The sequence below is a fragment of the Alligator mississippiensis genome, chromosome 6, assembly GCF_030867095.1.
Source record: "Alligator mississippiensis isolate rAllMis1 chromosome 6, rAllMis1, whole genome shotgun sequence".
NCBI lineage: Eukaryota > Metazoa > Chordata > Crocodylia > Alligatoridae > Alligator > Alligator mississippiensis.
The window spans coordinates 17,854,273-17,878,858 of record NC_081829.1 but is presented as its reverse complement, the minus strand read 5'-3'; the positions used below and the strand labels follow the sequence as shown (position 1 = coordinate 17,878,858).

General features: G+C 52.1%; 1 protein-coding gene across 1 annotated transcript in view; it reads right to left on the bottom strand.

The window, feature by feature from the left end:
• The window catches only part of ELOVL3 (ELOVL fatty acid elongase 3), a 73,117-nt gene extending 55,792 nt beyond the window's left edge, over positions 1–17,325 (bottom strand). Inside the window, exon 1 of the mRNA XM_059729673.1 lies at positions 17,183–17,325. The gene's annotated coding sequence lies outside the window, so the exon portion shown is untranslated. The remainder of the gene's footprint in view (positions 1–17,182) is intronic.
• Between the last annotated feature and the right edge of the window lie 7,261 nt (positions 17,326–24,586).

Below are 24,586 nucleotides of genomic sequence, written 5' to 3'. Positions count from 1 at the left end.
AGCTTCTGCTGCTGCTCCCATGTCCCAGGGCTCCCCCTCCTCTCCTCCAGTTTCTGCTTCCTGGCTCTACCCCTGGGGCCAGGGTAGAGCAGTGGGGCTGAGGGAGCTGATGGCCAGGTGGCTTGGGGGAGACCTGGGACCCTGTGCAGCATGGCACAGTGCAGAGGCACTAGCACAGAAAAGTGGGATCATGCCTGCTGTGTGGTGCCAGAGAGCTTGTGTCCCCCAGCTGCTCAGAATATGGACTGGGCTGTAATAACCCAAATGTCACTTGCAAGTCAAGGGAAGTGATTCTTCTGCTCTACTGAACACTGGTGAAGCCTCATCTGGAGTTCTGTATCTAGTATTGGGCTCCACACTTCAAGAAAGATGTGGACAGATTGGAGTGAGCCCAGTGCAGAGTGACAAAAAATGATTAGTGGCCTGGGAAGCAAGACTTAGCAAGAAAGGCTGAAAGAACTTGGGTTATTTAGTCTGGAGAAGAGAAGACGGAGGGGGGATTTGATAACAAGGATATATGTGACCCTTCAAATACCTGAAAAGTGATTACAGAACATATGGAGATGGGCTTTTTCTTCTGGCTATAGGGACAGGACTAGGAACAATAAATAGCCTTGAGTTGCAGCAGAGGAAATTTAGTTGATTAGGAGGAATTTTCTGACTATGAGGATAGGACAGACCATCTAGAGAAGTTGTGGAATCTTGAAATTTGGACATTTTCAAGAACAGGTTGGACAGAAACTTTGCTGGGGTGGTTTAGTCAGGGATGATCCTGCCTTAAGCAGGAGGCTGGATTAGATGGCCTCATGAGCTTTCTTCCAGCTTTACTTCCCTCTGATTTTAGGAACATGCCTGGAAATCTGTCCAACTCTCCTCAAGGGGAGGGGTGTAGATATTCTGGGACAACCCAACAAAGGCACTCTGCTGTAGACATGTTCTTCATCCACACAAAAACATTGGTTGGGAACTAAATCTTGAGTGGACTGCATGGGATGGGTAGGAGTTTTAATGGTCATTTCTCTGTTATTCTGCAGTTACCATGAGTGTCTTCTTCAGCAGAAGACTGTGAGAAATGATCATGGATCCTGAAAATGTATTTTCAAGAGTTCTGTCATACCAGATGGGTTCAAGAGGAAATGGAGGAGGAGGAAGAGACAGCTGAGGAAAAGCATGTTCCTTTGAAATGGAGAACACAATAGACAGTTTACTTTGTATTCTGCAGTAAGAAACTATCATTACACTCAGTACTTTGACATAAAGATCCTAATGAGCACTTTATACTGTGAAGTTCACAGGGCTAATTCCCCTGAACAATGCACAACTGGAGGATTATTTGACGATGTAACTTGTCCATATTTCAGCCTTTTGACTAATCATGGAGTAGAAATGGTAAGAAAACATATGTAGGTTCACCTATCTTATTAGCAAAAAAGAAATAATAGGTCTAGTTCCAGTCAAAGCTGCTTAAGATGCACATGGATAACACAGGCAGCCAATGCAAATGGTGCAGGCTATTTGGCCGAAGTCAGGGTAATTTACATTTTATGGATTAACTAAATCAGTGACGTGTAAGCTTTTGTAAACAATGGCTTATTGCATCAGATGCTATTTGGCCATCTCCCACTGACCTCAATATTAATAGGCATTGCTTAAGTATGCTATGGTATTAAGTATGCTACCCAGTACAGGAGTTGTCAACCAGGGGTATGTATACCCCTAGTGGTACTTAGAAAGGTGGTAGCGGGTATGCGTGAGCAGGCAGGCAGGTGAGGATGGAGTGCACCCCGGGGCGTGGCGAGACTGTCTCCCATACTTTGCTTCTTCCCCAAGGGAGAGGGAGGGGTGTGCTGGGCACTGCCAGCCCCACAAAGCACACTGCAGCGCCTCCCTGTCCCCCACCTCAGTTTGCTCTCTGTGCCTGCTCCCAGGAGCAGGGCTGGAGGGGGGGGGAGGGCAGCAGCACCCCTCTGTGGGCCACACATGTGCTGCCCGGCTGGCCGGAGAGGGTGGGGGAGGCTCTCATGCAGCAGCTGCCACCACCACCACCACTGTCACCCACTGCCCCATGCCAGTTTCCCATGGCCAGTCATACACATGGCTCCACGGGCTGCTAATGGGCGGCATGTGATTGGCTGGGTGCAAGGCCCATCAGCAGCCCGCGCAGCTGCACATGTGATTGGCCATGGGAGATTGGTGTGGTGGCAGTGTGGGGCGGTGGCGGCCGCCGCATGTGAGTCCCACCCCACATCCGGGTGGCGTTTGTGTGGCCCTCAGAGGGGCACCACTGCCATCGCCCCCCCCCCCCCAGCCCTGCTTCTGGGAACAGGCACAGAAACACACTCCCCTCCACCCCCTGACTTTCTCAATCTGGGCCCCCCTCAGCCCCTTCCTCCTCCCCCACCCCCACCCCCACTTACCTGCTGGGGGGGGGGGGGTCTGTGTGTGCGTGTCTGTCCCCCACCCACCCAGCACCAGCAGGCACATTGTGTCGTGCGGCTCTTGGAGCAGTGGCAGCAGGGTGCAGACTCCAGCCTGCAACAGCAGCTGCCCCTGCCTCATGCAGAGATCTGGGGGCATGTGCCCCCTGGGCCTCCACCAGGGTGCGTGCAGCGGCAGGAGCTGCCCTCCACCTCCTCGTGCCCCCCAGATGAGCTGCTCTTGCGGCTCTGTCCTGCACTCTGCCCAGGCTGTGCAGCCCCAGCCCCACTCCCTCCCTCACCACAGGGGCCTCGATCTGCCACCCGCCCCTTAAAAACAAGAAAAAAATATAAAGGGGTACATGAGCTGAAACTTTGAGGCAGAAGGGGTACACTTGTTAAAAAAGGTTGAAAACCCCTGATCTACTGTCGTACCCGTAAGGGGTCAAGTGGTATAACTTATTTTAGGATAGACACACAGATCTTTGAAACAAGCTTTTGTTTATTAAAAAAAAAAAGAATAAACAGAGTATACTCACAAAATCCAATACAGCATGTTCAAGCCTTGCCACTTCTTATGCGCAGTTTCTAAAGACACCCTTAAAGATGATGCCTGGAGCAGATCAGCTAAGCCGTCTGTCATGTACTACCCGCAAAGCTTCTCAATTATCTGTTCCCCCAGCAGTATGCTTCTATGAGCACCCTAAGATCTGAGCACTTTGCTTAAATTTTGGGCCAAATTTATTCACATCTAAGCGGAATTTAGGACCAAATTTGGATTAACCTTTACTGTGACTGGCTAAACGCTAGAACATTTTGTGGTCAGCGTGGTGAGCTGTTAGTTTCATTTTGTACTGCATTGTGGTGAGATACCTTTTCCACTTCTGACCTTAAGAAGCTGATTTTCAGCCCTCTCAAGCAGTTGATATGGAGGGCAGAAAGAGAGAGAGAGAAAAAAAACCAAAACAAAACTCCCGGAAGAGTATACCCTAAGAGGCCTCGCCGTTGTGGAGTTGTTTCTTCATGGTTTGCCAGTGTAGGTGTTTCGTTGCTTTGACAATGTTGTGAAACCGTATTTTTCCCTGCCTCGGGGGCTCAGTAGCAACCAGGCAGTCAGAACATTTGGGTTTCTCTTTTGTCAAGTTTGTACTTTGTTTCTGTACTGTCAGCAAAATGGTAGGTATGGGTATCACATCTACTACATGCAGACACAGCTCAGCTGTTTGTACCTGGTTATGCTTCCTTACTGAACAAAGACCTTGCTTTTTACCAGGCTGTAGATTTAGTCATTCTGGCATCTGCTAAAGATTATTAGCAGCCAAGAAACTGACTAGCAGTTAACTATTTCCTTGCTTACTTCTTTCCCACCATATTTGCTACTGCAGTCATAAAAGCTGATACTGTTGCCCAACACTGACAGACACTGAAGCCAGCTACATAGCTTAACAATTCACCTCAGACTGTTTGCCAGATGAGTTAACAGCAGGCACATTAGATTGTGTTTAAAGTTTTTGAGTTTGTTCCAAGTTCTCAAAGACAGGAGCTTAGCTATAGTCAAATCTTTTATTTTGATCTGGGTTTTGGTCTCCACCTCTAACAAGTTATTTCCTAGAACTGTCCAAGTGCATAAAAAGTCTGCACTTGGTCCGGAGGGCAGACGGACCCTGTGGTGGATGCTTCTCCCACGACTGGCTCCTCAAAAGTTCCCCACAATAACTTCCTTCCTTGCCTTTTCAACAGGCGCCCCTGAGGTCCATTGTTCCCGAAATAAACCTGATGACTTCTGTTGATTGATACATGACTTTTTCATTTATAGTACAGTCCCTGCCCAGATCCATGTAAAGTGGGATCTTCTTAATTGGTGTAAAGAACTTTTGTTGCCTTATACAGGTCATTGGCTGGCTACTGCCTTGATCTAGTTGGTCAGACCAGGGCCACCAGGATGAAATTCCCACTTCTAAGGTGTACTCTACCCATTTGGAGTACTTTACTACAGAAACTCCACATTCTGGGGGAAAAGTTTCAGAAAAGCCCAGGTTTCTCAACTTTATAACAAATATTAGATGTGCTGATCTAGGTATATTTTCTAGGGAAGACTTTATAGGATTTCAAGTTTGATTCCAGTTCCACAACATAACTCTCTTCTCCTCTGCCCCCCACCCCCGCTTGTTCTAGTATCAAGACTTGAAATATTGAATAGAATCAACCAATTCTAGCTCCGGGGTTGATACTGCTGCCCATCACCATGGGAACTGATTTTTTTTTATATTCCATCTCATATTTGTACTAGATTTCAGGCTGTGACTGACCTCTGCCTAGCCTGAGAAGCAGAGGACTTTATTCCTGTATTAGCTGCCAACTGAATTTTCAACTGGAAGTTTGTGTCCTTTTTCCTCAGCTCTGAATGCTCCTCCATACATAGCATGACCAAACCTCCTATTTTCACTATGACACTCTTCTGCTTTAAACACTTCTCCTGTGTCCCTTCAGTTTGTTCAAATGAACATTTTTGTCCCATGTTCATATGCTTGTGTGCACATCCTCATTCCCCCACTCTGGAGAGCCTCACCATGCCATGACTGAATGCAGCTGCAGCAATCTTCAGCCTGGGGGTGCAATAGAGGGTTGTTGGTCCTCCACCACCCTGTGGTGCACTGCTCCCCCTTCCCAGTTCCCCAGTGTGCTCACCTGAGACTGGAACTCAGAGGCAGCTGAATTTCCCAGAGCTGGAAGCAAAGGTAAGAGGCAGCAGAGTGTGGTGGGATGCCAGGGAATATTTGAAGTGGAAATATTTTGGGCACCCCTTCCTCCAACAAACACCACTTACTAGGTTGTCTTATTTTGAGACTTGGGAAATATGGTCACTCTCTATCTAAATATTTTAGATGGTCTAATAAAAGATAGCTTAATGGTGGTTTTACCAGTCTGACTGCATGTGCTAGGTAATGAGCTACAAGGACAATAGAGCAGGTCTCCTGGCCAGTTTGATTCTTCTTTGATTTGTCTGTTTGTGTATAGGCTTTTGGAGGCTCTCCCCTTTTTAAAAGTGTACATCTGCATTTTTTTTAAACATGGATTTAAATTTAGACTTCAAAGGCTTTGGGTATCTAGATAAGAGGCCTGAAGATTTTTCAAGTATGCTAAGCACCCCACATTCACTTAGGAGCCTAGCTTCAGACATGGAGCTTTTAAAATGATTTGTCCAACTGCTTGGACTAGTCTTTTGCTTGGGTCTCTCTGCACTGTTGCCTTTGCCCCAGGGCCCTGCACCCAGCCCAGTGAGGCAGGGAGGGGACCCAGGGCCCCAAGCAAAGGCAGCAGGCAGACAGACCTGAGCAAACAATGTGCAGCCTGCTGCTGCCACACGCACAAATCTGGGGGGGGCACATACCCCCCCATGCCTCCCCTGGCCTGGGTGTGCACGCAGCGACAAGAAGCTGTCGCTCCCTGTCCAACCAGAAGCCCCACCTTTGTTCTGCTTCCTGCCCCAGGCATACACTGCCCTGGCTGGAGCTGGGCAGTGCCGTGCCCCCAGACCTAGCCCCTGCCCCACCCCGCTCCCTCACTGTGGGGGCCTCAATTTGCTCCCCCCACTCCTTTTCCCCCCTCTACAGACCATGCACACAGTTGCTTTCTCCTGGGCTATGCAGCTGTTCCCTGGTCTCTGCTCTCCGCCCGGCTCTTGGGCACCTGCATGCCTGCACCTGCCAGCTCTGTATATACACATATGCATGCCCCTGCCTGCCTCTCCCGGGGGGGGGGGGGGGGGGGGCGGCGTGGCATTTCCTGAAGGGCCCTGGGCCAGTGCCCAGCAACCCCGGGCATTAATCCACCTATGGGCTTGCTGGACACATCTCCATGCATTCCCACAGCCAGGCAACCTTATGTTTTCAGCTGGGAAGTAGCAATACTTTGCAAGTACAGCTCTTAGCTACTAGAAGCTGTTATGGTACTTGCTGATCAGGCAGCAAGGGGCCTGTCTGCTGGATTGAGCGGGGAAAGATGGCTGGCAGAAGTAGATCAACCGAGGCAGTGAAAGACAAGAAGTGAAATAGTCTTAGGTTTCCATCAAAACACAGTCATCTACCCATAGACGACTGGTAGGGGGTGCATGGGGAGGCACGTGCCCCCCCCCCGACAGCCGACACCGATGCTCTCGGTAGGGCTGGTGCCCCCCCTGACAGGGCTGCTGCCATCAGTGGCTTCTGCGGTTGCCCCCCCAGATTCAGGAGGCACCAGTCACACATGCATCTACCCCTTCCTCCCCCACCCCTCCCAACACACACACTGGTTCCTCCTGCCATTGCCTCCTGGACTGGTTTCTACACAAAACTGTTACCACCTATTTCTCTCTCCAACACTTTAGTAATTATCCATACTGCCAAGGTTTGTGCAGCTTGATACCCTACCATCTTGAGAACAGGATATATTGACCTTAAGCCAACATTTGACATATATGACAGTTTTGTAAACGTACCCATGTAACAGGGTTTGCAAATTATAACATAACTCTCATGGGAGATCAAAGTATTGGGTAAAATTTGGCCACCAAGGGGGCAAAGCCCTAGCAGCAGTGTCTGTGTTTGCATTCATGTAGTGCTGTGCCACCGGAAGGTCCCAATCCCCGAGTGGAAGCCTAATGCCCCTAGGCACTGTACTGAAGACAGTCTCTGTCCTAGACAGCTAGCATCTTGAAACATCTAACCTTTGGATCACTTAGGGAATCTCACTTCTTACCCAAGGTAGACATCTCTGCATTATTTTTCTAGCTGGTTTCATAAATCACAGGCCACATTTTCCTTTGCCTTCACAACCTTCTTTGCAGAGTGTACAGGAAAAGGAGTTTCAGTATCTTTTGTACCCCCAAATTCCAGGCCTGACTGTTGGACCTGCCCAGATCAGACACCATCTTAGATCCACCCCCTGGCTACTGGTTGCACACTGGTTGCACTGGTTTGTAATACCCTTTTGGAGGCTGTTACACTAGGATGGAAATCCCAAACATTCAGGGCACTCTAGCCACGTCCCTTTCATCTGTCTTTTCCTTTGCCCTGCTCTTATAAATTTCTGAGGGCCACAAGGGGCTGGCCCAAGCACAGATATAATGACTCTGTGTCAGGTAGGGAAATATTTTACAACAGTTACTTTTTGGTTTTCTTGTTTTTAGATGGGCTTATTCCACTCTGTGAAGAGACAGAAAAGGACCAGATCTGGTCCTGTGTCTGCCTCTGATTTAGGTCTTTAAGCTCAGTGTTGCATCCCTGCTGCTTAAATTCAACTGTATGGATATGATCATTTTAAGTCAGTTACTTCTGCTCCCCTGACCAGCAGCTGTTGTTGCTCCATTTGATTATCTGAAGCCCGCTCAGGGATGAATCAGTTCTTGTGCCAGGGAAGCTTTGTCTTCTTGATCCTCAGCTGATTTGGAGAGCTGGCCAGTCTGTTCCTGAAGTGAAAGCTGCTGTATCATCTGAGCACCTAACCCATAACAAGCCTTGGATCCTTCAGTGTCTGTGCAGGGAAGCTATTTTTTTCAGCCAGCTCTTTGTGCAAGGATGATTCCAGGAATCCAGAAGCTAAGTTTTCATTTATTTACCCAAAGCTAGCAGATGTGGGACAGGTGAATCTATTTTCTATTCTTGGTACATTCACGCTTCAAATGGACGTGGGGGGCGGGGCGGGAAATGAAGAGGGGGGAGGGGAAAGAAACATTACAATCAGGCAGAAGTATAACAATGGGTGGGTGAGTGGGGCACGAGTTCCAGGCAGAATGGAGCCAGGGGAGGCAGCTCCCCTCCTGCCCCTGTCCTCCACCCTCCCTCCCCATATCTTGTGCCTTTGTTGCAGTGGATCTAACTCTGGATGTCACCAGTAGGTTTATTTGGCTGGTTGATATGCATGTCAGCAGCAAAAAAAGGCAACATCTCCCCTAGCACCAGCTGATCTACCTCTACCCCCCAGCCCTGCTCCCTGGAGGCACAGCTGGCTTCCCCACCCCCATTACTCCTTGCAGGTGATGGCCATGGCAGCGCGGAGGGGAGCAGGGTCAGGATGCTGCAGGGGGGTGAGACCACCAGTGCTGGCCTTGGCCCGCCCCGCCACTTCCGTTGTCACCACCTGCAGGGCCGAACCCAGACAATGCAACAGTGGTGGGGGGAAGAGCAGGTGCAGCGCAGTAGCGGTGGGGGGAGGGGAGGAGTGGGCATGGGCCCGATGCAGGGGAGGACTGGGCCTGAGGGTGGGGAGAAGCCGGGTTGCCGCAGCAGGGGAAGCAGTGGGCCCAGGCCAACCTGGCGGCAGCGGGGAATGGGAGGAGCGGGCTTGGGGACAACACAGGGGAGCAGGGTGGGGAGAGCACCGGGCCTGGCCTGGCTTAATGCGGCAGCAGTTGGGGGAGGGGAGGAGCAGGCCTCCTCCCCCACTCAGGCCCGGTCCCACTCCTCCCCCACCGCCCCCCTGTGTCCCGCCTAGACTCCGAGCCCACTTCTCCCATCCCCACCACCGCTGCCAGGTCGGCCCAGGGCCACTGCTTCCCTCCCTGCCCCTGCCGCAGTGGCCTAGCTTCTCCCCAGCATTGAGCCCAGTCCACACCCGCATTGGGCCCGGGCCCACTCCTCCCCTTACCCTGCCACTGTGGCAGGGTGGGTGGGAATGGGCCCAGATCCCAAGCAGCAGGAGGGAAGTGGGCAGTGGGCCTGGATGGCGGGGGCCATGGGTCTCCATCCCCGCTCCACCCCCCCCCCACCCCGTCATATTTGACAGGCAATTGGCTAGTATATAACAGCAGTTTCTAGGTTTGGGCCCATGATCTGTGGAGTGTGCTGAAGTTCATACCAATGCAGAAGGCATCTTCTAGCAGCAGAGAGGGTGGAGCACGTTCCAGGACAGGCCAAGAGGACAGGCCAGGCCTCACCAAGGTGGGAAGGATTGAGATGACTGCCATCTAGGAGCAGTGACAGGTGGTTGTTGGAGACTCTTTTCTGCAGGGGACAGAGGAAGCCATCTGCCAACCTGACCTGTTGTCTCAGGAGGTCTGCTACTTGCCCAGAGCCCGGATCTGGGATGTTATGGAGGGAGTACCAAGGCTCATCCAGCCCTCTGACTACTACCCAATGCTGATCATCCATGTGGGCACTAATGTTACTGCCAGGGGAGATCCTGAGTGTATCAAGAGTGACTACAGGGCTTTGGGTGCAAGGGTGAAGGGGTTTGGAGCTCAGGTTGTATTCTCATTGATCCTTCTGGTCAAAGGAAAGGGCTTGAGCAGGAGCAGGTATATCCTGCAGATCAACACCTAAATGTGGAGGTTGTGTCACCAGCAGGGATTTGGCTTCCTCAACCATGGGATGTTCTTCTAAGAAGGACTGCTAGGAAGAGATAGGACCCACCTAAGAGCATCTTCACAGACAGGCTTGCTAACCTAGTGAGAAGGGCTTTAAGCTATATTTGCTGGAGGATGGAGACCAAAGCCCTGAGATAAGTGGGGAAGCAGGAGACCTGGAGGAAGAGCAAGCAGGATGGGCTAACAGGGGAGGTGCTTTCATACTTCCTGAGAAATCAGGGCAATCAACTAGTTACCTCAGGTGCCTGTACACAAATGCACAGAGCCTGGGAAACAAGCAGGAAGAACTGGAAGTCCTTGTACAGTCATGGCACTATAACGTGATTGGAATAACATAGACTTGGTGAGAGCTCGCATGCCTGGAGCACTGTCATGGATGGGTACTGTCACAACCCAGTTAATCAGTGCCCATGCCACTAGCAAGAGATACTATTCACACAGTAGTCAACTAAGGGTTAAAAGAAATCCTTGCCAAAAACTCCTGAAACAAAATCCTGGCGGAGAGCTGTATATAATTTATGCCCACGTCACAAACAAGAAACGAAACTTAAGACTGGTCAGGGTGAAAGGGGATAGCCCTGCCATAAATCCCTGCAATAAAACCCAGAGGGAAACTGTATATAATTGGTCAAGAAATAAGCGTAAGCCTCTCTCACATAACATACTAGAAACCTAACCCACTATCTTGTAACCTGATAGCAACCTGAGAGCACAAAGAACTGCTGCTTGCCAGAAAATTAAAGATTCCACATATCGGTTCATCATTAGATATCTCCGTCAGACACCTCTGTCTATAAATAGTTTAGCAACTTCCTCCCAAGCCGGAAAAAACTCTGGAGAATCTCTAAAAAAAAACCTGAGCTCATCACCAGAGTGACTTGACAGTCTGATCAGCTGTCAATGACTCCCCGTCATCGTAAATATTGACGTATCAAAGCCCTGCAGGCACGATAGCACGTTTTTGGCGCCACGTCCGTCATTGCTTGGCTATAACCCATACATTTGACTGTAATCGATGCAACTGTAACGGAACAAAGGCTCAGCCTGCGTCGCACGTCACTATCTGGGCGATGTAAGTAAACGATCTCCTGTAACCAACATGCATCTGTGCCTGGTTAATTTCACCCTATCCATCACTACCAGCCTGTCAGATAAAAGTTTTACTGCTCCGGTGGGGGGGGGGGGGGGGGGGGGGGGGGGGTCAGAAAGCAGCTGCCGGCCGGCTGCTCTGATTCCCGACTGGTACAAACTGTTCAGGAAGGACAGGCAGGGGAGACGAGGAGGAAGAGTTGCACTTTATGTAAAATAGCCATATGATTGCTCAGAGCTCCAGTATGACTCTGGAGATAGGCCTGCTGATAGTCTCTGGGTTATGTTCAGAGGAGAGAGCAACAACATGTCATGGTGGGGGTCTGCTACAGACCACCGGATGAGGCGGAAATGGTAGATGAGGTTTCAAACAGCTAGTGGAAGTTTCCAGACCACAGGCCCTGGCTCTCATGGGGGACTTCAGTCTCCTGACATCTACTGGGAGGGCAATACATCAGTGCACAGTCAATCCAGGAAGTTTTTGGAGAATGTTGGGGACGACTTCCTGATGCAAGTGCTGGACTGGCCAACTAGGGGCCATGCTCTTCTTGACCTGGTGCTCACAAATAGGGAAGACTTGGTGAGGAATGTGTGGCAGCAGTGACCGTGAGAAAATTGAATTCAGGATCCTAAGGAAAGGATGGAGAGCAGCAGGGTAATGACCCTGGACTTCAGAAAAGCAGACTTTGACTCCCTTGGGAAACTCATGAGCAAGATCCCCTGGGCAGCGAGTCTGAGGGGGAGAGGAGTCCAGGAACGCTGGCTGTACTTTAAAGAAGCCTTACGGAGAGTGCAGGAACAAAACATCCCAATGTGCAGAAAGACTAGCAAGTATGGCAGGAGACCAGCTTGTCTTAGCAGTGAATTCTTCAGAACTAAATCACAAAAAAGCAGCTTATAAGAAGTGGAAACTTGGACAAATATCTAGGGAAGAATATAAGAGCCTTGCTTGGGCATGCAAGGATGAAGTCGGGAAGGCTAAAGTACAATTGGAGTTGCAGCTAGCAAGGGATGTGAAGGGTAACAAGAAGGGTTTCTACAAGTATGTTGGTAGCAAAAGGAGGATCAGGGAAAGTGTGGGTCCCTTACTGAATGGGGGAGGCAACCTAGTGAGAGGATGCAGAAAAGGCTGAAATGCTCAATGCCTTTTTTACCTCAGTCTTCACAGGCAAGGGCAGCTCCCAGGCAGTAGCACCAGGCAGCACAGTTTGGGGAGGAAATGAGCAGCCCTCAGTGGTGAAAGAACAGGTTAGGGACTACTTAGAAAAGCTGGACGTGTACAAGTCCATGGGGCCAGACGGGATGCACCCGAGGGTGCAGAGGGAGTTGTACAATGTGATTGCAGAGCCATTGGCCATCATCTTTGAAAACTCACAGCAATCAGGAGAGGTCCCAGATGATTGGAAAAGGGCAAACATAGTGCCCATATTTAAGAAAAGGAAGAAGTAGGATCCAAGGAACTACAGACCAGCCAGCATCATCTCAGTCCCTGCAAAAATCATGGAGCAGATCCTCAAGCAATCCATTTCTCAGCACTTGGAGGAGGAGAAGGTGATTAGGAACAGTCAGCATGGATTCACCAGGGGCAAGTCATGCCTGACCAACCTGACTGCCTTCTATGACAAGGTAACTGACTCTATGGAGATGGGGAGGCCAGTGGATGTGGCATACCTTGATTTTAGCAAGGCTTTTGATACAGTCTCCCACAGGCAAGCTAAGGAAGTAGGGGCTGGATGAATGGACTGTAAGGTGGATAGAAAACTTGCTAAAGCATTGGGTTCAGAGAGTAATAATCAATGACTCAATGTCAAGTTAGCAGCCGATATCAAGTGGAGTGCCCCAGGGGTTGGTCCAGGGCTGGTTTTGTTCAATGTCTTCATCAACGACCTGGAAGATAGCACAGAGTGCACCCCCAGCAAGTCCCTGGATGACACCAAGCTGGGGTGTAGATATGCTGGAGTGTAGGGATAGATTTCATAGACATTAGGGCTGGAAGGGACCTCGGAAGATCATCGAGTCCAGCCCCCCGCCCAAAGGGCAGGACGTCAGCTGGGGTCATAGGATCCCAGCAAGATAAGCATCCAGTTTCATCTTGAAGGTGTTCAATGAAGGCGCTTGAACAACCTCCGGTGGCAGGCTGTTCCAGACCTTGGGGGCTCGGACAGTAAAGAAATTCTTCCTTATGTCCAGCCTGAAACGATCTTGTAGTAGTTTGTGACCATTCGTCCTCGTCATCCCTTGGGGCGCTCTGGTGAACAAACGTTCCCCTAGATACTGGTGATCACCCCTGATAAACTTGTAGGTGGCCATCAGATCACCCCTGAGCCTGCGCTTTTCCAGACTAAAGAGCCCCAGGGCTCTCAGCCTGTCATCGTAGGGTCTGCTTCCTTGACTCCTGATCATGCGCGTGGCTCTTCTCTGGACTCTCTCAAGCTTCTCCACATCCTTTTTGAATTGTGGAGCCCAAAACTGGACGCAGTACTCCAGCTGCGGCCTCACTAAGGCCGAGTACAGGGGGAGAATGACGTCCCGGGATTTGCTTGAGAAGCATCTATGGATGCAAGCCAGCGTTTTGGTCGCTTTACTAGCCGCAGCATCGCATTGCAGGCTCATGTTCATCTTGTGGTCAATGATGACCCCCAAGTCTCTTTCTTCCATAGTGCTAACCAACATAGCACTGCCGAGCCTATAAGGATGCTGCAGGTTTTTCTTCCCAAGGTGGAGAACCTTGCATTTATCGGCGTTGAACACCATCAGATTCTCATCCGCCCACTTGCTGAGCCTGTCCAGGTCAGCCTGGATCACCCGCCTGTCTTCTGGCGTGGATGCTTTGCCCCAAAGTTTGGTGTCATCGGCGAACTTGGCCAGTCCGCTTCTGACTCCAACATCTTCATTAACGATGTGGACACTGAACAGTATGGGTCCAAGGACAGAGCCCTGGGGGACCCCACTGGTCACAGGACACCACGATGAGTGACTTCCATCAATTACTACCCTCTGGGTCCGACCCCAGAGCCAATTTTCCAGCCAGTGGATCGTGGGGGACCCAAGGCGACAATTGGCCAGTTTCTCCAAGAGACGATCATGGGACACCAGATCGAAGGCTTTTTTGAAGTCAAGATATATGACATCAATCTCATCTCCCTTGTCCAGGTGATAGGTCACCTGGTCGTAGAAGGAAATGAGATTGGTCAAGCAAGACCTACCCGCAACAAACCCGTGCTGGCTATCCCTTAAGACGTTGGCGTCGGCCAGTCCATTAAGGATGGCCTCCTTAATAAACTTTTCTAAGATCTTCCCCGGGATAGAAGTCAGGCTGATGGGCCTATAGTTAGCCGGATCCACTTTCCTCCCTTTCTTGAAGATCGGCACCACGTTGGCCTTCTTCCAGTCTTTGGGCACTACACCAGAGCGCCAAGAGTTTTCAAAGATCCACGCTAGAGGCTGGGCTATGATGCTCGCCAGCTCCTTGAGTACCCTGGGGTGAAGATTGTCAGGGCCGGCTGACTTGAAGGTATCCAGCTTCTCAAGATGTTCCTTCACAAAGTCAGCATTAATGGGGGGCAGGGGATCACCCTCACCCGGACTTCCCGGCCCTGTAGCAGGCACGGGCGTCCCATGGGGCTGATGAAAGACCGACGCAAAGTACTTATTTAATAGGTTGGCTTTTTCCTGGGCGTCAGTTGTCAGTTGCCCCATCTGGTTCAGCAGGGGTCCAACGTTGCCCCTGCTTTTCCTCCGGCTCCCCACATATCTGAAAAAGGACTTTTTATTGTCCTTGATGCTCAAAGCTAGCTGGAGTTCAGTTGCAGCCTTGGCTTTCCTGGTCTGCTCCCTACAGGACTGGACCAGTGCAGAATAATCCTCCTTGGAGGTGACTCCCATCCTCCATCCTTTGTAGGCCTTTCTTTTTAGCCTCAGGAGGTCTGCTAGGTCCCTGGAGAGCCAGGGGGGCTGCTGTGCCCTCTTGCTGCCTTTCCTCCGAGATGGAATAGACTTAGTTTGTGCATTGAGGATCGCTCCCTTGAGGAGCAACCACTCTTCTTGAACTCCCCTCTCCCTGTGGTCATGGTCCCTTAGGGCCTCACTGACAAGCCTCCTGAGCTTGTCAAAGTCAGCTTTCCTGAAGTCAAGGACTTGCGTGTTGCTGACCGACTTGCCAGCTTTTCGGCGGATGGTGAAGGTGATCAGCTCGTGGTCGCTATCACCCAGCTTCCCATCGATCACTAGGTCGCCGACTAGGTCCTCCCCAGTAGCCAGCACCAGGTCGAGCAGCGCTTTGCCTCTCGTTGGCCCATAGACTTCTTGAGTCAGGTAGAGGTCATCCACGCACGAGAGGAAGCTCTGCGACCGCTCAGATTTTGCTGAGCGATCCTCCCACGAGATGTCTGGGTTATTGAAGTCACCCATGACAACCATGGTCCTGGAGCAAGCTGCCTCAGCCAGTTCCTGGGCAAACTCCTGGTCTAGCTCAGGACTTTGGGTGGGAGGTCTGTAATAGACTCCCACCATTGTGTCCCCTGTGCCGTGTTCCCCACGGATTTTAACCCAGAGGGTCTCCAGCCGTCCACCCTGGTCGCCAATATTGGCTTGCAGGGACGCGTAGCTTTCCTTAACATGGAGAGCTACACCCCCGCCCCTTTTCTCTACACGATCCCTCCTGTACAGGGTATAGCCATCTATCCCCGTGGTCCAGTCATGGGTGGAGTCCCACCAGGTCTCCGTGATCCCTATGACATCGTAATTGTTTGCACTGAGCAGGAGGATGAGCTCCTCCTGCTTATTCCCCAAGCTCCTGGCATTTGTGTACAGGCAGGCAAGCGCCCCCTGGGGGGCTCCTTCCTTGCCCACAGATTTTACCAGGGCTGGGGCTGGCTCCCTTGAGTGCCGTGATCCGCTGGCTTTGCAAGATTTGCTCAGTGGGCCAGCAGTGGCAGTCGTGCCCCCGTCCCCCAGCAGGCTTAGTTTAAAGCCCGGTGGAGCAGGTCAGCCAGTCTGGCTGAGAAGAGCCTCCTCCCTAGGGGAGAGAGGTGGAGACCATCTCTTCCCAGCAGCTCGCTGCCTCTCTCGCCAAAGAGCGGGCTGTGGTCATGAAAGCCAAAGCCTTCCTGACGACACCAGCGCTGCAGTCTTTGGTTGACCACATAGATTCTCCTGTCCCTTCTCAGCCCATAGCCTGAGACTGGGAGGATCGACGAGAACACCACCTGTGCCCCCAGACCCTTAAGCCCCGCTCCCAAATCCCTGTAGCGCCTCATGACCTGGCTGGGAGTGCTCCGAGCCATGTCATTGGTGCCCACATGAATAAGGAGCATGGGATAGTGGTCTGTGGGTTTGAGGAGCTTGGGGATCCTCTCCGCAATGTCCCGGATGCGGGCCCCTGGGAAGCAGCAGACTTGCCGGGCTAAGGGGTCAGGGTGGCAGATTGGCCCCTCCGTCCCCCTCAGGAGGGAGTCTCCCACAACAAACACCTTACTTTTTGTCTTGGGGAGAGCAGGGGCAGGAGTTGCAGTTGGGCCCATGTTGCCTGTGGGGGCCGGCAACTCAGCAGGCTCTGCTGGGGCAGCAAGAGGTGCATACCTGTTGCTCAGTTGTGGCGGGGGTGGGGCCTTGGTGCGGCGGGCCTTAGGGCCCTTGACCACCTTGGTCCATGCCCCTGGCTGGACACAGCAGGAGGTCCCAGAGTCCTCCTCTGGCCTGGAGGGAGACTGCGATCTACCCTCTGCCTCCCGGGGGAGAAGGGCCTGGCAGTAGGAGTCTATCTCCTGCTCACAGTCCCTGATGGCACGCAGTCTGTGGACTGTGGCCTGGAGCTCCTCCAGCTGGCGTGCCAGAGACCCAAAAAGGGAGCAGACCCCACAAGGGGAGGTCGCCATGCTCCCAGGCCCCAGAGCCTGAAAAAGGGACAGGCAGCCCCCGCAGCCGAGAGCCAGGGGCTCCGTCTGCGTGGAGCCCGGAACCAGGGGCTCCATCTGGGTGGCCGTCTCTGAGGTGCCAGAGGGGGGGCCGCGGAGCCCGAGGGGACCCTCGGGGTGCGGCGCGTGCCCATCCGTGTCATGCCTCTGGGAGGCTGGCTACGGCTGGGACTGTCTACCCTGGGGGGTGCGCAGGCAGGGTCCGGCGCCCTTCCGCACGCCCTCCCGCGTGAACTCCGCGCTAACTCGCGCGCCGGCAGAGAAGCGCGCCTGTTTGTGCAGCCTGTTCGCGTGGCTCCCTGGGGGGCTGGGCGAAGTAGGGGCCTGGACGGGGCTTGACCCGGCCCGGCTCCACTCAGCTGCCGCCTCCCACACACACACTAAGGGGTTAGCCCCTTCTCTCCACGGGCCCCGCTTACCCCGGCTGCGCTGGGGGTCAGCGGGGGGCTCCGCGGCTGCTGGAGGGTTTCTGGGGGGCTTCGGGGGAGCGGGGGCGCAGCGAGCTTTCACCCGCGCGTCTCTCGCCGCTCCCGCGTCTAACTGGGCTTTTTCCCGGTCGGCGGGCCCTTTTAAACTGCGCGCATGGGCAGTGGGCCTGCCGTCGAGGAAGCTGCTCTTAAGGCAAATACGGGGGCCCTGCCCGGGATTTGGGGGACCCTGCCTTACTGGAGGGGGGCTGGTGAGTACCCCCTCTTCTCTCTCTCTCTCTCTCTCCCTCCCCCTGGGGGGCTGGGCCAAGTAGGGGCCTGGGCGGGGCTTGACCCGGCCCGGCTCCACTCAGCTGCCGCCTCCCACACACACACTAAGGGGTTAGCCCCTTCTCTCCACGGGCCCCGCTTACCCCGGCTGCGCTGGGGGTCAGCGGGGGGGCTCCGCGGCTGCTGGAGGGTTTCTGGGGGGCTTCGGGGGAGCGGGGGCGCAGCGAGCTTTCACCCGCGCGTTTCTCGCCACTCCCGCGTCTAACTGGGCTTTTTCCCAGGTCGGCGGCCTGTGTTTATATACCTCCCCGTCCCTGCCTTCTGCTGGTCACATGCCTCAAGCTGCCCCAGGTGTTAGCCTCAGGTAGACACTGCTGCTGGACCCTGTTGCATTCCTATGCAAGGCTCTAGTCCATGGTGCTACCACAACACAGCTAGTTATGGAGTAAATGTTCACATCAGGCAACTACCCCCAGTACCTGTTCCCTGGCACCCCATAATAAGTAGTTTTTGCCACCTGAGGCTCTCTGCTGCTCCTTCACCCTTAACGTCACATGAACCTTTGGCTCCCTGTTACACTGTCCAGCAGAAACTAACTGGCAGCACCCAAGAATTCCTTAATAATAACCCTTAGCAGGGAGAGAAGACGAGTCAAACACCTCAGAGTAGATGGGAGCAGAAGCAAATATAGAGCAGAATAGACTTGTGTCTGCCCTGTGTGCCAATCCTAATGCCAGAAAAGTGAATTATTGCTTTTTGAAGTTAGACTTGCATTTGTTTAAATACTTGGATTTGACAATATTGCTTTTCTCAGCTTTGACGTTGAGCAATAAGCGCTTGCAATGTGTTCAACAATCTGGATGATCCCTACCCCAAAGAGCTTTTGTTCTGAACAACGAAGACCACAGGATAGACGAAGAAGTGGAAAGGGAAATAACTATTAAGCATTTACCATGAACCCAGTTTGTGGGTAGCTTGGGGAGGATACTTGCTTTGGGAAATCCTTCATGCAAAGAGCAAAGGTTGGAAGTAGAAAACCAAAATATGGAATCAACGTGTCAGAGGGCTTCAAAATACTGCTTCTGTTAATACTCTAGTCTTGAGGTATGCTGCATATAAAATCTTTATTTAAGACTCTCAGAGTAATGTAGTATATGAGAGAGAAAGTAGGCAGAAGCTCACAGTATTTCTCTTTTACCTTACCATCTTAAGCTGCTTACATTTCTGAAACTCCCATCTTGGGAGCTAAAATTTTCCAGGCCTAACCTGAGCAAAAGCAAAATTTTGAAAAATCTGGCAAAGGACACTTCAAGCAGTTGATAGTTTAAGATGTCTTTAGGTTGCTTCCTCCTTCTCCCCATCCCAGTGGACCATTAGCACCAAAACGAGGAGCTGAAGTTTGTAAAGAAAACAGCCAAAAACCCTGCTGAGTTCCTCTAAGAATTGTCTTGAATTGGAAATCATAACATATGGGAACAGAGTTTTGCATTTGCATTTTTAAGCAGGGAAAGTGTACAGACTTTGGGTGACTACATCTACATTTATGCACCTAATTTCATGACTTAATTATTGGAACAGACAGAACACCTTTCCAAATGTTTCATGAAAAACCCTGCTTTTGTTCTATTCCTTTTTGCCCCTCATCTGTACACTTCTGGGAGACAGAGAACCTAAATTCTAGTCTTGTTTCTCTCACATATTAGCCTTGCTTTCACAACCTGAAAGAGCAAAGGCTCATGGTGTACCCCCTTTGCAGCAGGCATATCACTCCTATTTTACAGATGAGGTTGTCTTTCTAAACCGTGACTGATTTTGGGTACCTAAGCTTTTGAGTGATCTATCAGAGGTGCCTTGAAGAAGCCTGATTTTCAGAGGGTAAATGCTTAGTGCTTTATGCAAATCCTGCCCACTCAAAGTTTCAGGATGAGCATCAACAATCACTAGTTATTTAAAAAATGCTTGGTTGGGATAACTAAGACCAGAAATAGAAAGCTCAAACTTTCATTGTTAGCTTTCGATGCTGAGTGATTCAGCTCTGGGGTACCCAACTTAAGGTATGCAAAGCTACCTGAAAAACTGGACTAAGGGCTAATCCAATGAAAGACTTATGCAGAAATCATTCATGTAAGCTCAAATGCAAATCTTAAAACCTCTGTTCAGCTGCCTCCTTACCCTAGAGGTACATGATGTCATCCACTGCTTCCCTGTTTGGCCTTTCAGTTTTCTATGTGCCAAGAACTGCCCCACTCTGAACTTGTCAGTGCCTTGCCCAAGCACCACGGGATCTAAGAACTATGTAGAAGTAGAACAAAGTTCCCAATGAGGCTTGATCCGTTGGGCACTTCACAGTCATTGGATAGAATCTAAATAGTCCCAGGACTCTTCGCTGCAGGTGAATGCCCTAACCACTATGCCAAAGTCAAGCCCCCTCTTTTGCTCTATTTCTAGCCCAATGTATTTTGAATTCTTTAATGCAGTGGCAAAGCTTTAACCAAAAATCTGCCCCAAGCAAGCCTATGACCCAGTGGTTAAAACCAAGGGTGGGCAAAATACAGCCTGCAGGCCACATCTGGCCCACCAGACCATTCTATTGGCCTGCATGGCCCCTAAAAAAATTATAAAATTATTATTGTCTGTGGTTGCCTGTCTAAGCTGATGAGGCGCTAGTGGCGGCAGGACCCAGGAGGAGCCGGAGGCAAAACCCAGAGGCAGCAGCAGCAAGGCCCACCTGGCCCCACCCCACCCCGTCCCCAGCCCTCCCACCCCTAGCAGCGTTCCCTCTAAGCTGTGTGGCATGCGCGGCCGTGCAGGCATGCTCATGCTGCGCTGCCAGGCGTACCTGCGCAGCTTAGAGGGAATGCTGGCCCCCAGCCTCTAACTGGAAGCCTCTGCCTAGCAGAGGATTCTGGCCTGGCAACCCTGGTGCTGTTCCCCGTCTCTCTCCATCTGAGACTGCAAAGTCAGATAAGAACAGGGGGAGGGGAGGACGCCAGTGATTGCCCCAGTCTGTGGGGCCGAGCCACCCTGGGCCGGCACCTGCTGTGTTCTGTAGTCCCAGCCATGCAGCTGGGAACTGTGCGCTGCCAGACTGGTGGGCAGGCAGGGGTGAGGAGAAGCAGCAGCAGCGGTGGGAAGGTAGGGAATGGTGGTGGCAGAGGTGGCAGGTGGAGTAGCACCGAGTGGGCAGGCAGGAGTGCAGCAACAGCTGGGTGGGAGTGTGGGGCCCATGCCCATGACCCAGGGCCAGGGCTGGCGGGGCTCAGGGTGGGGCAGCAGAAGCATGGATTCCGGATTGGCAGGGGCTTTATGGAAAGGGCTCGGCTCCCCGCTCTCTCTGCCGGCACAGCAGAAGCAAGCTGGGAACCATGGAGGCCGGGCTGGCCCCTGCTGCATTCTGTGGTCAGGGCCATGCAGATGGGAATCATGTTCTGCTGGAGCGGCGGGCAGGCTAGGGGGCCTGCACTGGTGCCCGAGGTGGGGCAGCAGGAGCAGAGCCCAGGCTGACAGGAGTTCCATGGAGCCTGGCCGACTCTCTCCTCTCCCTGCCAGCAGCCTGGCTGCACACAATCCTGGGGCTTGCCAGCATCGCTCACCACAGGGGATCTCTGCCTGCCATGGGCCATGAGTGCTCTGACGCCTCACCGCCTGCTGCTGCCGCTGGTGGAAGGGGCTGTGTGCAATGAGGTGGGGGGGCATGTTTGTAGGGAGGGGTCCCACATGCACACCCCACCATACACATGTACCTACACCCCCCTTGCACCACCATATACACACCTCCTCACACGCCTGATATTATCCTCCCCCTCCACACATGCTGCAACCCCCCCAGCCACCCTCCCTGCCACACACACACAGCCCCCACAAACCCCACACCCACCCATACCCCACATGTCCACACACCCACATGCTCCCCCATACCACAAACACACACTCACCCACACCTCCCCACACCCAATACCTCCCCTGCAGACCCTGTACCCACCCACCACCGATACCCCACCCCCAAAATACAAAAATAAGACTTCATGTTCAGCTATTGTGCAATCAGCAATATGTGCACTACCAAACACATGCAAATCAGGACAAAAAGGCGGTAGTCATTCGGAGACCATAAAAGCTAAAGAGGCGGTAGTCATGGGGGACCTAAACTACCCAGACATCTGCTGGGAGACGCAGACGGCAAAGTCCCACCGTTCACGCAGGTTTCTAACCTGTGTACAGGACCTCCACCAGACACAGGAGGTACACAGTCCCACTAGGGGGAATGCCTTACTGGATCTGGTATTGGCAACAGGGAATGACATGGTAGGGGACCTACAGATCGGTAGCCATCTGGGGGACAGCGATCACCTAATAATAGAATTCGTCATAAGACGTCGAGTGGGTAAGGTAACCAGTAGGGTGAAAGTGCTAGACTTTAGGAAAGCTGATCTCAATGAACTCAGGCGATTAGTCAGGGACGCACTGCAGAGTAGGAGTTTTGAAGTGATGGGAGCCCAAGAAGGGTGGCTGTGCCTTAAGGAAACGATCCTTCGGGCACAAAGGGAGATGATCCCGATGCGAGGAAAAAGAGGGAAAGGGGCCAGGAGGTTTCCTTGGCTGACCAGAGAAATCCAGCGGAGCCTAAGGGCCAAAAGGGGAGCACATAAAAAGTGGAAACAGGGAGAGATCACCAAAGACGAATATACCTTCTCTGCTCGCGCTTGTAGGGAGGCAGTTAGACGGGCCAAAGCTACCATGGAGTTGAGGATGGCATCCCAAGTAAAAGACAACAAGAAATTGTTTTTTAGATATATAGGGAGTAAAAGGAAGGCCCAGGGAAGAATAGGACCCCTGCTAAATGGGCAGAAGCAATTGGTGACAGACAGGGGGGACAAGGCTGAACTCCTCAATGAGTTCTTTGCCTCAGTGTTCCTAAGCGAGGGGCACGACAAGTCTCTCACTGGGGTTGTAGAGATGCAGCAGCAAGGTGCCAGACTACCATGCATAGACCCTGAGATGGTGCAGAACCACTTGGAGGAACTGGATGCCTTTAAGTCGGCAGGCCCAGATGAGCTCCATTCGAGGGTGCTGAAGGCACTGGCCGACATCATTGCACAGCCACTGGCGGGAATATTTGAACGCTCGTGGCGCACGGGCCAAGTCCCAGAGGACTGGAAAAGGGCCAGTGTGGTCCCCATTTTCAAGAAGGGGAGGAAGGAGGACCCTGGCAACTATAGGCCAGTCAGTCTCACCTCCATCCTTGGCAAAGTCTTTGAAAAAATTATCAAGGCTCACATTTGCGAGAGCCCTGCAGGACAAATTATGCTGAGGGGAAACCAGCACGGGTTCATAGCAGGCAGATCGTGCCTGACCAATCTAGTCTCTTTTTATGACCAGATTACGAAACGCCTGGACACAGGAGGAGGGGTGGATGTCGTATACTTAGACTTCAGGAAAGCCTTCGATACGGTATCCCACCCCATACTGGTGAACAAGTTAAGAGGCTGTGACTTGGATGACTACACGGTCCGGTGGGTGGCGAATTGGCTAGAGGGTCGCACCCAGAGAGTCGTGGTGGATGGGTCGGTTTCGACCTGGAAGGGTGTGGGCAGTGGGGTCCCGCAGGGCTCGGTCCTTGGACCGATACTCTTTAATGTCTTCATCAGCAACTTGGACGAGGGAGTCAAATGTACTCTGTCCAAGTTTGCAGATGAGACAAAGCTATGGGGAAAAGTGAACACGCCGGAGGGCAGGGAACAGCTGCAAGCAGACCTGGACAGGTTGGACAAGTGGGCAGAAAACAACAGAATGCAGTTCAACAAGGAGAAATGCAAAGTGCTGCACCTAGGGAGGAAAAATGTCCAGCATACCTACTGCCTAGGGAATGATCTGCTGGGTGGCACGGAAGTGGAAAGGGATCTTGGAGTCCTAGTGGACTCCAAGATGAACATGAGCCGGCGGTGTGACGAAGCCATCAGAAAAGCCAATGGCACTTTATCGTGCATCAGCAGATGCATGACGAATAGATCCAAGGAGGTGATACTTCCCCTCTATCGGGCGCTGGTCAGACCGCAGTTGGAGTACTGCATGCAATTCTGGGCACCGCACTTCAAGAGGGATGCGGATAACCTGGAGAGGGTCCAGAGAAGGGCCACTCGTATGGTGAAGGGCTTGCAGACCAAGCCCTACGAGGAAAGACTAGAGAACCTGGACCTTTTCAGCCTCCGCAAGAGAAGGTTGAGAGGTGACCTTGTGGCTGCCTATAAGTTCATCACGGGGGCACAGAAGGGAATTGGTGAGGTTTTATTCACCAAGGCACCCCCGGGGGTTACAAGAAATAATGGCCACAAGCTAGCAGAGAGCAGATTTAGATTGGACATTAGGAAGAACTTCTTCACAGTTCGAGTGGCCAAGGTCTGGCACGAGCTCCCAAGGGAGGTGGTGCTCTCCCCTACCCTGGGGGTCTTCAAGAGGAGGTTAGACGAGTATCTAGCTGGGGTCATCTAGACCCAGCACTCTTTCCTGCTTATGCAGGGGGTCAGACTCAATGATCTATTGAGGTCCCTTCTGACCCTAACACCTAACATCTATAAAAATATTTTTTGAAATCAAATGAATGCATGTTGTAGTAGATGTTTGATTGTTAGTATATCATTTATTTTCTGGTTCCAAGATGGCAAACCGTTTCCTGAAAGGAGTATTTCCAGGGGGAAGTGCGGGACTTCTGGTGGCAAAGGTTAAGTGTTAGGGGTTGGGACTTCCAGTCCCAAGATGGCAACCAGGGGGTGGGGCACCTGCCAAGGGGTGGGGCTACCCATGCAGCCCTTAACAGGTTGCCAAAACTCTTCAAGTGGCCCTCCAGCCAAAATAATTGCCCACCCCTGGGTTAAAACACTCCCCTGGGAGGTGGGAGATGTGCGTATGAAACGCCGCAGCATGAGAAGGAATATAGCTCTGGGTTTTTACACTTCTTGGGCCAGCACTGTAGCCATTAGGTGATTATAAAAGGAAGAGAAACCCCCACCTCCCTCCTCCAGTGACTGTAGTCTAAAATAAGGAGTGAGCCCTGTGCCGTTCCTTGGAAGACCCATTGTAGACCTCTATTTTCAGGCAGCGGCTCTGAGCTACGCCCCACGCCACTGC